Below are 15166 nucleotides of genomic sequence, written 5' to 3'. Positions count from 1 at the left end.
TAGGATTTATTACTGTAAACTAATAGCTTTAAGATTTCTAAAATTTGTGCTGAGGTGGGTACGTACATTCCGTGAGGCTCCTGCATATGCGTTTGAGGATATATCCAGGTCTTTGAAATTCCTGTATGTCATGGCTCAACTGGATGATTCCAGTTGGAGAGGTCTGTGGATTTGCAGATTCAGCTACATGTAGTCTGGAATTGGAACTTTGAGCCACAATAAAATCGCTAAAAAATGGACGATCATGGGGCACCTGGGTGGCTCAGTCAGTGAAGTGTCCGACTTCAGCTCAGGTCATGATCTCGCAGTCGGTGGGTCGGAGCCCCACGTCGGGCTCTGTGCTGACAGCTCGGAGCCTGGAGCCTGCTTCGGATTCTGTGTCTCCCTCTCTCTCTGCCCCTTCCCCATTCGTGCTCTGTCTCTCTCTCACTCTCTCAAAAATAAATAAACAGTAAAAAAAAATTTTTTTAAATGCACAATCATTTTTATGTCACTAAATAAGGCTAAGCATCAGCCCCACAATTTTAAGTGATTTATAATGCTCTTTTCAAAGCAATGGGAGGATGAAAAATTATGTACCAGAAAATCTGCATCCTAATTTGAAATTTAAATTAAGTTGCCATAAAAAATTATTTTCTCATTCATGAAAAGCTGTCTGTTTGCAGGTAGGATTAATAAATTTACAATGTTAATGTCAAAAATTACTCATAGAAGAAGCAGTTTGCTATATAAAAGGCATCCACACAAAATATGCTATCTCACAAGTATTATCTAATCAAACAGCAATAAGGGCTAAGAGAGGATGCCTATGGGGGAGGGTGTTGGTTTTCAGAATCTGGGAGGAATCTATATTTTAAAGATGAATATATAATATTAAAACATAATTTTGCATTGGTAAAATGAATAAAACAATCCACCGTATTATTTTCATGATACAAACTTGCAAGGAATAAAACTCAGTCAAATTCGTGGCTGTTCAGACATGTGAGTTAAAAAGAAAATTGAGAATTAGGATCAACTGCTAATAGGTATAGGGTTTCTTTCCAAGGTGATGGAAATATCCTAAAATCAGTTAGTGATAATGGTTGCACAGCATTGTGAATATACTAAGAACTACTGAGTTATACACTTTAAAATTTATGCCATGTGATTTTTAAAAAAAGGTCTAAGAAACTTAGTTCTTAAAATTTTTTTAATGTTTATTTATTTTTGAAGGAGAGAGACAGAGTGTGAGTGGGGGAGGGGCAGAGAGAGAGGTAGACACAGAATCCGAAGGAGGCTCCAGGCTCTGAGCTGTCAGCACAGAACCCGACGCAGGGCTCGAACTCACAAACTGTGAGATCATGACCTGAGCTGAAGTCGGAGGCTTAACTGACTGAGCCACCCAGACACCCCGTAAGAAACTTAGTTCTAATAGACTATTGACAGTGATCCAGGATCTTCAGCACACAAAAAAAGTGATGTTTACCTGACTATAGATCTTCTTTTTTAGAAATGTTTTTAAAGTTTATTTATTTTGAGAGAGAGAGCAGGGGAGGGACAGAGAGAGAAGGAGAGAGAGAATCCCGAGAAGGATCCACGCTGACAGCATGGAGCTGGACGCGTGGGGCTCAAATCCCACGAATAGTGAGGTCATGACCCAAGCCGAAATCAAGAGTCAGACGCTTAACTGACTGAGCCACCCAGGCACCTCCTACTGTAGATCTTCTTAAAATCAACTTGTCTCCAGGGCAGACAGGAGACATATGATTATTCCATCTTCTGGCAATAGGTTGAGTTTAGTCTTCTGCAAATTCCCTTACCTGAAGGCAAGTGCAATGTGACTTGGGGCCGGATAAGGTATGGAGTAAAGGTGTGGGAGGGGAACGGAAAGGAAGGGAACGAGAAAAAGGTAAGTAAGGATGCCAAATGCCTAAGCATTATAAGACCATATAGAAGTTGGATAGCCACTGGGGAGGGCTGGATGCTGATCTGACCAGGATGTCCTGATATTAGATTTTGATACCTCTGGCTAGGAGAGACTCTCAGGAAACTTTGGCTAAAAAAGAAAACCAATTGAAAAGTGCCTTCAGTAATAAGGCATTTAGGGGCACCTGGGTGGCTCAGACAGTTAAGTGTCAGACTTTGGCTCAGGTCATGATCTTGTGGTTCTTGAGTTAGAGCCCCGCATCAGGCTCTGTGCTGACAGCTCGGAGCCTGGAGCCTGCTTCAGATTCTGTGTCCCCCCCCCCTCTCTCTGCCCCTCCCCCACTCGCACTCTGTCTCTCAAAAAAAAACCCATTAATAATAATAATAATAATATTTAATAATACACATATTAAAGAATCTATAGTTAGACTTTAGCAAATAGGTAGTTTCTAAGTTCAGTGGCTTAATACCATTATCAAGGACTCTGGTTTTTCCCATCTCTACCCATCCTCACTATGGTGATGTCTTCTCTTAGTTTGGCTCCTTTCATAGTCCTAACTACTGCAGTTCTGGATGTCACATGCAGATGACAACATCCAGAGGCAGAAGAAGGGGGATGCCCATGTCTTCTACCCTTTTTTGAAAGGACAAAAAAATCTTCCCAGAAACTTCCAGCATTCTCTTGGTCGGAATTGCACCTCTTGCCCATGTCAGTCAGTCACTGGACAAGGATCATGAGATGACCAAGTCTGATTTATTAATCAACAGTCATCCCCAGAGGCCAGACAAGGACTCAGCTTTGTTGAAAGACATGAAAGGCAAACAAAATTAAGGTTCTGTTAGCAAAGGCTGAAGGAATAACTCTTGGTTTGCTCTAATGATATCTGTCATGGAGAATCCTAATCTGAGCTTGGTGGTGCCCTACTGGCTCTCGTGGTGTCATAATGGAGAAAAGCAGCCTTGTCTGCTGGAAAAAATACTATTTTTCTGGGGCTTTGTCCAAAAATGTAAAGCTTTTTTGACAAAAACCTTTTTATTTTGAACTATGTACTTATAGGTGACCTCAGACGACCTCCCTTACTTAGGTCGGCTTTACCAGAGAATCTCAAGGCGGTTGCATTTGGAGACAGCTTGCCCTGCAGGCTGACCTGGATATGTTTCAGTTTGAGAATTGAGATGGCCATTAATACTGTCATATGACTGTGCTTGCTCCAGTTCCTTATTGTCCTCACACAGTAAATTAAAACCCTTAACTAATTTTCCATTGTTGAAGAAGAGCAAAGATCTCATATTTTCCCTCATGGTCCCTTAGAGCAGTTTCTCCCTGACTTTTGACTGAGTAATGGCTGCCTTGCCTTCTTGTTTCTTGTTCATCTGTGTTTGCTGATTGAGTTTGATGTTGAAATTTCTTTTAGGGTCCTAGAATTAACCACTCTTTCATTTTGCACACCGTATTATGGAGAACATCTTGGAATCTAAGAAATAAACTTCTTTGCCCAACTTTATAGCATATTTATACAATTAATGATTCAATGATTATTTTAGAACACTTGGTTGTTAGATTCCTGTTTTATTAACAAGCACCCTGCACGGTTTTGTTCTTCTCTCCAGCATTGCTTAGTCCGGGAAGCAAGGTGACAGATTAGAGGGACGATCGGTTCTAGAGTGGACCTAAGACCACCCTAGAGGTTACTAGCCATGTAGCTTTGAACAATTAACTTCTAGGAACTCAGTTTCCTCATTTACAACACATGAATAATAAAACCCTCCTCACGGAGTTGTCAGGTAAAGTACCTGATATATGGTAGCCATTACTGCTATTATCATACCTTTTTTTTTTTTTTTGGTAATTTAATTTTATTTGTTTTTAAACCACTTTATTGAGGTTGGATTGACAGATAAAAAGCTGTACATATTTATTGTATACTACTCGATGAACTTAGCAATAAGTATACACCCGTGAAACCATCATCATCATCAAGGCTATAAACATATCCATCACCTCCCAACTCTTTATTGTTATTATTATAATTTTCTGTGGTAACAATGCTTAACATAGAATGTACTTTCTTTTTTTTTAAGTTTTTTTTTAATGTTTATTTAGTTTTTGAGAGAGAGAGAGATAGAGTGAGAGAGGGGTAGAGGCAGAGAGAGAGGGAGACACAGAGTCTGAAGCAGGCAACAGGCTCTGAGCTGTCAGCACAGAGCCCGTGGTGGGGCTCAAACTCATGAACTGAACCGTGAGATCATGACCTGAGCCAAAGTCAGATGCTCATCCAAGCCACCCAGGTACCCCAAGATGTACTTTCATAACAAATTTTAAGTATGCAATCTAGCGTTGTTAGCTACAGGCATTATGCTGTATAGTGAATCTCCAGAGGGCATACCTTAATTATTGTAAACGGCTCACAGGCAGGGACGCCTGGGTGGCTCAGTTGGTTAAGTCTCCGACTCCTGGCTCTGGCTCAGGTCATGATCTCGTGGTTCATGAGTTTAAACCCTGCTGTCAGCACAGAGCCCGCCTCAGATCCTCTGTCCCCCTCTCTCTTGCCCCTCCCCTTCTCACACTCTCTTTTTCTCAAAAATAAATGAACGTCTAAAACAATGTTAAAAAAAAAAATAGGCTCACAGGCTAAAGATCCAAACACCTAACAAAAATTCTAGAATAATGATAATTTGGTTTACTGATGAATAGTTCTCAAAAGTATGACCAATTTTAGGCCTTTTTACTATTACTTATTTTTAATAAATAGAATCATATAAACACTAACTAGTTCAACGAAACCTTATATTAGCTGTCAATATAGGTCACTAGGCAGTACACTTACCATGATGGCACTGAGTAATGTATAGAATCACTATATTGTACGCCTGAAATTAATATAACACTGTAGGTTAACTCTCCTGGAATTAAAATTTTAAACTTAATAAAAAAGTATGGGTCACCTATACAAGAATGACTTAGAGATACTTTTGAAAGTTTTTTCATGCAATATTCCTTTAAGTATTTTTTTAAGTTTATTTTATTTCTTTTGAGAGGTAGACAACGTGTGCATGCACGCTTGTACATGAGTCGGGGAGGGGCAGACAGGGTGGGGGAAAGAGAGAGAGAGAGAGAGAGAGAGAGAGAGAGAGAATCCCAAGCAGGCTCCGCACCAGCAGCACAGAGCCCCACACAGGCTCAAACCCACCAACCATGAGGTCACGATCTGAGCTGAAATCAAGAGTCTGTCACTCAGCCAACCAACAGAACCACCCAGGCACCCCTCCTTTAAGTTTTAATAAAAACTTAATTTTGAATTATTATTTTACTGATTAAAAAATCCGTAATAAATGTAACCTATATTTGGAAATAAAGATCAAAATATAGCTATGATATTAGCTTTTATCCTTTTAGTATCTCCTTTAATTTATGGGAAATTTATATTTGATATTTTCAGTAATGTACAGTTAATTTCCCACCTCCTTCGGGGGCTAATTAAATGCTTTAGGAAGATCAAACCAAATCCATAGTACATTCCAGACAGCTGTAATTCTGTAATGTTTTGCTTTTGCCAAGACAACTTAGACCAGCTTAGGATAGTAGCAGGTTATGAAAATGACTTTAATAACTAATTCAATGAAAGTGGTGTACATTTGTTCTTTATCCGCTCAGCACCAGTTTTTTCTCTTTGAAAATAGTATCTCCTTCCTTTGAGGAAGTTCTTCCCATCCCAGTCCCAGAGTACCCCACCTCCTATCCTTACACCAGGAGTGAGTATATGACTGAGGCCGGGCCAATCCTAGGACCATCCTCAATTAGTGGCCCAGAAATAAGCATGTGACCCATACCAGGCTAATCAAATCCTTCTCTAGGAATTTTTCTAAGTGAAACTGGTAGAGAAATTACTCTGTCCGACCACGGTCACAAACACATATGTATATATATACATATATATGTATATATTTACATATATATATTTACTATATATATATGATGGAGTATTACTCAGCTATAGAAAAGAGTGAAATCTTGCCATTTGCAACAACATGGATGAAACTAGAGGGCATTTTGCTAAGTGAAATAAGTCAGACAGAGAAAGACAAATATCATATGATTTCACTTATATGTGGAATCTAAAATCCAAACGAAACCAAAAAACAAACAAAACAAAACAGAAACAGACTCATAGATACAGGAAATAAACTGTTGGTTACTAGAGCAGGGAGGGGTTAGGGAGCAGGCAAAATAGGTGAAGGGGATTAAAAGGTATAAACTTCCACTTATAAAATAAATAAGTCATGGGGATGTGATGTACAGCATAAGGAATATAATCAATAATTTGTAATTATTTTGTATGGCGACAGGTGGTGGGGGTCATTTCATAATGTATAAAAATGTTGAATCACTATGATGTATACCTAAAGTGAAGAAGGTATTGTATGTCAATTATGCTTCAATTTTTTAAAAAATAGTTTAAAAAATTAAAGAAAGAAAGAATGAAAAGAGTCCCAGGTGTGTTAAGTCCCTGATTCCTAGCTCTGGAGAGCCTTAGGGCTGCCCAATTCCTGGATGTCTTCCTTTGATTCTATGACTTTCTCCTTCCCACAAGTCCCTTTTTGCCCAAATGAAGTTCCAGCTGAATTTCTTTTACTGGCAGGAAAAACAGCCCTGACAAATAAAAGAGGGCATTAGTAGTCTTCAGTGGTACTTGGGTAACAATCAGTGCTTTCCAAGCTTATAAAGCGGGTTATGGAAGAGAGTAATTTTTATTTTCATTCTTGTGAGATAGGATTATTAGTGTCTTATTTAATGCTATGTGGCTTTAAAGGAATAAATGTCATTTGTAATTAGATTAAAGGGATGTGTTTGACAGCCTTCACTGACCTTCAGTTTTCTACAGATGGCTTTCTCTGGCTAAGTTGTCACTCCAAACCTGGACTTTGATTGAGCATTGTTATTTTGGGTCATTTGTATGAGGCCTCCATTAGCCCAACTCAGCCTTTTGCTCTTGCTTTATCTTTGCAGCCTCCTAACGACAGGTCAGCTTCCAAATGCCAGTATGGGACTGACAGTCACTACCTAGGCCATGTTACTTCTGACTGTAACTGTTGCAGTGGATCTTTTGCTTCCACTCATGGAGCTTGTATCACTCGACGTTGATTTCTTTTCAGCCGTTGCTAGGATACACCATCAGCATCCATTCATCCTTTAGAATTACAGCCAACTCAGGCTTTTCCTGACTTCTCAGTATTGCAAAAGCAGAGGCAATGTCAGAAGATTCCCTTTTGATTTTGTGAAGGGTCATTAGGAATGTTGTTGGGGCCTTGGGGAGGGCAGGTGCTCTAGCCCTGAGACTCAAACGTTGGGTAGGATCTTCCTGGTCCTTCAGACTTGAAAAAAAATGGACTTAAACCCTCCCTGTTCCTTTCACATTTGAACAAAATCCAGTAATCTATCCAAAGATTCAGTAATCTATCCATAAGGGTACAGTTTATGTTCATACAGATTAAGCTCTGACTCCAGATTCCTATTTCTGTTGAACTAATCCATTCAGAATTAGTCCATTCAATAGAATATAGAGTCCTATATATGCTATCCATTGCAATTCTACAACAACATGGATATAGACCTCAGCCCCTTCTCCTAATTTCCATAAAAAATTACTCACAATAGATATTTTTCTGCCCAGCAGACTTCAAAAAGACGATTTGGGGTGACCGATGGTCTTATTCTTCAAAAAGATTATCAATCTCAACATTAACATCAGGTATTTGTAAATGTCCCCCTCAAATCTGTTGTGTTGCTTGCTTTTCCTCTTCTCCTGTTATTTCCTGCTCTGTGAGGAGCTAAAAAAAAAAAAAAAAAAAAGGAAAATGAGTTCTCATTTACATAATACAGAGCAATTCAGTCTTCATCTATCCTATATCCAACTCTCTTTGCATATCTAAGAATTTTGCTTTGTCATTAGAGTGTATAAAGGCCCAGGTTTGCGTTCATTTCGTCTCACGTCAACATTTTGGGAGCTTGCTGTGCTAAGTGTTCTGTAAGGCTCTGTGCTGAGTGCTTTTTCCCTGCGTATCTCATTCAATTCTCAAAACCACCCTGTGAGGCAAGGTGCTTATCTCACAAAATGAGGCAACAGAGGCATAGCAAGGTAAATGGCTGTGCCCAGGGACACTCAGCTAGTTGATTTTGAATTCAAGTTCCAGGGCATTCTAGCAACCACTAGAAAGAAACATGATTTGAACATGACGGCCTCATGGAGCTGCACATAGCCCTGGACTCTCCACCTTTGAACTACTTTCAGGTTCTCACCAAGATAGAGTACCAAGGCTCTGTCTTAAGCTATATTATTTCTCATCTCTTTTACTAGCAGCGGAACAGAATTCCTAACCTATTCCTAACCAGGAATCCCTAACAGAATTCCTAACCTCTACTGGGATTAAAAAAATAAACTATTTGCCAGTATTTAAAAATTGGGTGGTTATACATAATAATCTAGATTTCTGCTTTCTCTTGAGAAACAAACCTATCAACCCCGGGCCTATATTACCCTTGGTGACAATCTGCTACAGCCCGACCACTGGTGGATAACTAATTTGTGTTACTTACAGGCTTTTGAGCCTCTTTCACCTCCGTTTTGTTACTTTTTGTCCCCCAGTCCAGCAGGCTGGTGAGCAGAAAGGAGAGGCATTGGGGGACTGAGCTAGAAGCTTGATGTGTTTACCTCCTTCCCTACTTGGGAAAAGCCCTGTGATGGGGACCTTTGCATTTCTACACTCTGGAGTCTGTTGAGAGGGAGTTTCTTTGTCTGTTTTGCTCTGAACTCAAGAAGGGAGTGATCTCTAACACATCTGGGGCATGGTGGCTGCAGTGATGGTGGCCACTAATGTGGGCTGTGTAGGGGTGGCAGTTCTGGAGAAGGTGGTTGAAGCAATGGACAGCACCTGAAACCCTGGCATGAGTGGTCAAGGAGCCCCTGAGCTCAGCGTAGCATTCCCTCCTGGTGGGGGTTGAGGACTGGAAGGATCTAGGGATTGTGGGAAGAAAAATTCCACATGGGGTGAAGGGGGAAGGTGACTGCCCCCTTACTAGAGTAGGAGAGCCTAGACTCTTGAGATGCCACTCCTGAGAGCAAGGAAACTCCATCTCCAGACCCAGAAACATGAAAATGCCCCACATGGCTGGGCCTGGGACTGTTCTCCTACAATGGGATCTCATTTAGATGTGAAGTAAGGGAAAAACCAGTCAGCCTTGGGAGTCCCCAGAGTTCCCTTTACTGATCTAATTGGTGCTGTGTTTATTCATTCACTCATTTTTACATGCATGTATGCATTTCTTCCCTTACCTCGTTTCACAGAGGATTTGTGGCTGCTTACAAGAAGAATACCAAAATTTTTAAGGAGTAAAATATAAGTACACTTAGGGTTTACAGATGCAGTGGGTATAATTTTTTAATTAAAAATATCTCTACTGTATTTTTCTTATTACAAAGGCAATAAATGAGTGTTGTATAAAACTTAGATAATATAACAAGAGAAATATTCGAAAAGAATATTCATAAAAAATAAAAAAATAAAAAAAAGAATATGCATTATCCCACCACCCGGAGAAAACCACTAGAAGCACTTTATGGGATGCTTTTGGTGCAAAAAATGTAAATATTTTAGTATTTTATAAGTGTAATTATAACCTCCATGTTGTTTTATAACTTTTTTCATTCAACAATTTATTATGAACATTATGCAAATACATTTTCATCTACAGCATCGTTTTGTTTTATTTTATTTATTTTTAATATTTATTTATCTTAGAGAGAGAGAGCACAAAGGAGGGAGGGGCAGAGAGAGAGGGAGAGAGAGAATCCCAAGCAGGCTCCATGCTCAGAACAGAGCCTGACGTGGGCTCGATTTCACGAACTGTGAGATCATGACCTGAGCCAAAATCGAGAGTTGGGCACTTAATCAACTGAGCCACCCAGGTACCCCTACAGCATCATTTTAAATGACTGAATAGAATTCCATTATATATTCCATTATTATAGAGGGGCACCTGGGTTGCTCAGTTGGTTAAGCATCCGACTCTTTTTATTTAATTTTTTTATTTTTTGAGAGAGAGTGAGGAGGGGAGTGTCAGAGAGAAAATCTTAAGCAGGCTCCCCGCTCAGTGTGTTGCAGGGTTCAATCTCACAGCCTGACCGGAAATCAAGAGTCAGAAGCTTAACCAACTGAGCCACCCAGGTGCCCCAAGCGTCTGGCTCTTGATCTTAGCTCAGGTCTTGATCTCAGAGTCATGAGTTCAAGCCCAGTGTAGAGCCTACTTTAAAAATTAATTAATTAATTAATTAATTATAATAATTCTATTATAGAGATATATCATAATTTATTTAAACCGTTAACCTGATTACCAGACAAGATTTTGAAATCTGCTATGTTCTGACATACTAGTTGGAGACTTTTATTTCAGATAAATATATTGGCTCTGTCAGCCTGGCAGACCCCTGGCATGAATCAAGAACATAGCTCAGGAAGTAAGAAGAAATCTATTGAACAATCATACTACCAAACCTATTTTACTTTTCTCTTCCAAGCACAAAGGAATGATTGTTCTCATTATTTTCTATCTTCCATATTATGTAACATTAGAGTTTTGAACTGAGCTATGCTAACATTATTAATTGTATCTCTAACTTGGGAAATTCTTCAGTGAATGAATGGCGATCCATTTTCTTTTTTTTTTTTTTTTTTGATAGTTTTATTTTTATTTTTATTTTTTATATATATGAAATTTATTGACAAATTGGTTTCCATACAACACCCAGTGCTCATCCCAAAAGGTGCCCTCCTCAATACCCATCACCCACCCTCCCCTCCCTCCCACCCCCCATCAACCCTCAGTTTGTTCTCAGTTTTTAACAGTCTCTTATGCTTTGGCTCTCTCCCACTCTAACCTCTTTTTTTTTTTTTTTTCCTTCCCCTCCCCCATGGGTTCCTGTTAAGTCTCTCAGGATCCACATAAGAGTGAAACCATATGGTATCTGTCTTTCTCTGTATGGCTTATTTCACTTAGCATCACACTCTCCAGTTCCATCCACGTTGCTACAAAAGGCCATATTTCATTTTTTCTCATTGCCACGTAGTATTCCATTGTGTGTATAAACCACAATTTCTTTATCCATTCATCAGTTGATGGACATTTAGGCTCTTTCCATAATTTGGCTATTGTTGAGAGTGCTGCTATGAACATTGGGGTACAAGTGCCCCTATGCATCAGTACTCCTGTATCCCTTGGGTAAATTCCTAGCAGTGCTATTGCTGGGTCATAGGGTAGGTCTATTTTTAATTTTCTGAGGAACCTCCACACTGCTTTCCAGAGCGGCTGCACCAATTTGCATTCCCACCAACAGTGCAAGAGGGTTCCCGTTTCTCCACATCCTCTCCAGCATCTATAGTCTCCTGATTTGTTCATTTTGGCCACTCTGACTGGCGTGTGGTGATACCTGAGTGTGGTTTTGATTTGCGATCCATTTTCCCATGGCATACTTGAACCACAGTGACACGCAGAATGCTAATATAGTGCTGGGTTTCAGGAAGCAACCATCCTTGATGATAAATAAAGCAAGAACTTAACAGAACATTAACTTGCTCTTTGGGGTGTGCCCCATGAGTCCTTCCAAGAACACCGGGTAAAGTATATGTATCAAGATCCATCTTCAGAGATTATTCATGGGGGTTGTTTTCCTATGTCTCATTTCATGTGATGGAGCAGCTGCTAGCCAGCTGAGCATGCCTTCTCTTCCAGTCATCCGTTCCAGTACACCTCCCCCCCACCTCACCCTTTTTTTAAGCAAAAGCCACGTTCAGGAGAGAGACTTTCCCTATTTGCCTTTCTCTTTGATTGAGAATGTATATTACACACATTTCTCCTTTTCCTGAACATCTGATGTTCAGTGACCTATTATTGGCTATCCAGCCATTATTCCCCCTCCTTCATAGTAATAATATCCTATTTACCTTAGGAAACCATCACCCCCACCATCCTCAGCCACGGAGAATTTATGTGAGGGACTCCACAGCCACCTCTGATTAGAACCTGATTTCCTTCCCCCCGGACACAGTGATTGGCTCAGAGTTGGTCACAACACCTAAGCTAGTCCAATCAGAGGTCCTTTGACTGGGATTCTGGGGTTCTGGGGTACAGAGTCCATTCTCTCCTATTTGATAGTTCAGTAGTCCCCCCTCTTGTCCATGGTTTCCCTTTCACAGGTTTCAGTTACTCCAGACTGCAGTCCCAGAGTAGAGGATCCTCCTTCTGATGGATTGTCATAAGGTCAGTGGTAGCCAAACATAACACACATAACATGGTACCTACGTCATTCACCTCACCTGATCTTACCACATAGGCATTTTTATCACCTCCCGTCATCACAAGGGGAAGGGTGAGCACAGAAAAGTAAGCTATTTTGAGAGAAAGAGGGACCACATTCACACAGCTTTTATTACAGTATGTTGTTGTAATTGTTCTATTTTATTATTGGTTATTATTGCTAATCTCTTATGGTGCCTAATTTATAAGTCAAACTTTATCACGGGGTGTACGTATATGGAAAAACATAGCATATGTAGGGGTTCAGCACCACCTGCAGTTTCAGGCATTCCTCTGGGGGTCTCTGAACATATCCCCTCCTGATAAGAGGAGACTGTAATGAGAAAGCATCTCCTCCTTTGGGCTGCTGGATCAAATCTTCCCCAAGTCCACATTACATTTGTCCCTTTCAAGTCTGTGAGCCAATAAATTCTTTTTCTGTCTAAGCCAGTTTGGGAAAGATTTTCTAGAAATGTTTACAGCTGAAAGATCCCTAAACTAGCTGATGCCATTTGTGAAGAAACTATAGGTGGTATAGTTTCCAGCTTTCTTTCCGTTGACTCTCTTCTTATTTACAAATTCTTCCTCCTCAGTAACCCATGGGGTTCCGCCCCTTAAGCCTACAGAGCTGCTTCTCATCACTGCCTTTATGCACCTCTCCTTTTTTTCCATACATCCCAAGCAACCAGCCAGCCTCCTTTTCTTTTCAAAGCCCCCAGCTCCTTCTCCCTGGGAGATCTTCTGTTTCCAGAAGTAACAAAGAAATGGGACACAATCCCCCAGTTTCCTTCTTCTTTCCTTAGAAGGCAAGCACTCAGGATCTTTCTGAGTCGAGTTTGTTGCTAACCGCTGGGGGAAAACATTTGGGGAAACAAAATTGTAAACACGGGGTGTTTGCATGGGTTGCAGAAAGCACTTGGCTATTTTTGTCTTTGGGCTGTAGGACCTAGTTCCTGGCTGGTTCCAAGCTTTTCCCCTTATATGACAACAGATAATTGTCCTAAATGGATTAGTTCAGGATAATGGAAGCTTGTGCCTTTACTAGTTCTGGGGACATATTAAGTTGCAACCTAAACTTGCCTCCTCATTTTTGCAGCAGGTGTGGATTTCTAGGTCTCCTTAGAGGACGGAAGCACTTCCGACCTCCTCCCCATGCTCTTCACCTACATTATAGATACCTCATCGGCCCTCTGGAGAGCTCTCCAGCTCTGGCCCTTGGAAATCCTACCCTAGTGTAAATAACACCTATTGTTTATTCCTCGGCCTTAAGTTTCTTCCTTCAAGGTGAGAGTACCCGGCTGGAGACACCTCTCTCCAACGTGCACTCATGTGCTTTGGGCAAGAAAGCCCTTAGCTCTATAGGTGGGCTCTGATTAACTTAAACTAATCAGTAAAGCCCACACGTCGGACTACAGTGGTTGGTTCAGGATGGGCGCATGACCCTATTAAGGCCAAAGAGACATGAGGAAATATTTGCTGAAGTTCTTTATCAACTCTTGCAACTTTACAGATGCAACTTTACTTCAGCCCCTGGAAGTCCTCCCTTATTTTCATGTCCAGATCTCTCTCTGTCCTACTCAGTGTGCCTCTAGTGCTTTCTCAAGACAGATATTAATGCAGATTCTATTCTGCCTAACGTTTGGTTCCTTTACCTCTTATTCTAAACCAGGGATAGCAAATAGGTTTTATCACGTGGGTCCTGATCCATAAGTATTCGTTCTCTGGGATCTGTGCTGAGAAAGATTGTGAGGATGCTTCTGGCTTCAGCAAGAAAAGGTATGATGATCACTTAGTAATGTCTGCCACGTGAGTGGAATGGAGAGTGACCATGTATACCTCATATTTTTGCTATCACTGTTCTTTTTTTAAAAAATGTTTATTTATTTATTCTTGAGAGAGAGAGCATACATGATCCGGGGAGGGGTACAGAGAGATGGAGAGAGAGAGACAGAGAGAGAGAGAGACAGAGAGAGAGAATCCTAAGCAGGCTCCACACTGTCAGCGCAGAGCCTGTTGAGGGGCTCAATCTCACAACCTTGAGATCACGACCTGAGCCGATATCAGGAATCGGATGCTCAACTGACTGGGCCACCCGGATGCCCCTGGGTATCACTGTTCTTAGTCAAGGTTTGAGTTTTCCTCTTCTAGTAGTCACATGGCCTCTCAGTGATTAAATGTGTCCTTTCCGGGTTCGTGACTCTTATGGGTGCACCCAATAAGCTTTTGCTCCTTGCCTAAGGAACACTTTGAGTTCACAGTCCTCTTGCAGACTGAAATGATTGACCTTTCCGAAGGCAAACCCTTCCTGGTTTGTATTATTTGCTCCTTCCATCTGCTCAAGTGCCTGGTGGCTCATTCAAGTGTTCCAGTGGGGTTCCTCCCCTTTTCTCCCAGCTACGAAGTTCATCTTAGAATTATAAACTTACAATATAAAAATAGCTTAAGCACAAATAGACATGATTTCCACCAAGAGAACATGTGGACTGTTTATCACACACCAACCCCCATCCATGACTAATCAAGATTCATCCTTTTTCTAGGCATAACCGACCCAGACGTTATTCATGATTCTTTCTTCAAAACCACAGCAAAGTCTTTGGCAGTGTAGAAATTCTGATCCCTGAACAAAATCAATTTTTATTGGCGTTTGAACCCTACAAATGCCTTACTATATTTGTTCTGTTTTTAATGGGAGAACTTTGTCTTGTGATTATAAACTATTTCTCATATGGGTATCCAACGTAGTGTATGATGAGTGCCAACTTTCACTTAGTATCACAGCTCAGGGACAGATTTGTTTGAGGTCCCCCTCACCTTTGTGAACAAGTTCTCACTAGTGATTGGAATAGTGATGCAGCATTTTCAGAAGAGTGTGTCTTAGTCTGTGAGCTCCTCGTGGTCTGTGCTGTA

The sequence above is a fragment of the Lynx canadensis genome, chromosome B4 (assembly GCF_007474595.2).
Source record: "Lynx canadensis isolate LIC74 chromosome B4, mLynCan4.pri.v2, whole genome shotgun sequence".
Lineage (NCBI taxonomy): Eukaryota > Metazoa > Chordata > Mammalia > Carnivora > Felidae > Lynx > Lynx canadensis.
The sequence above is the reverse complement of the archived record's forward strand: the minus strand, read 5'-3'. Positions refer to the sequence as shown.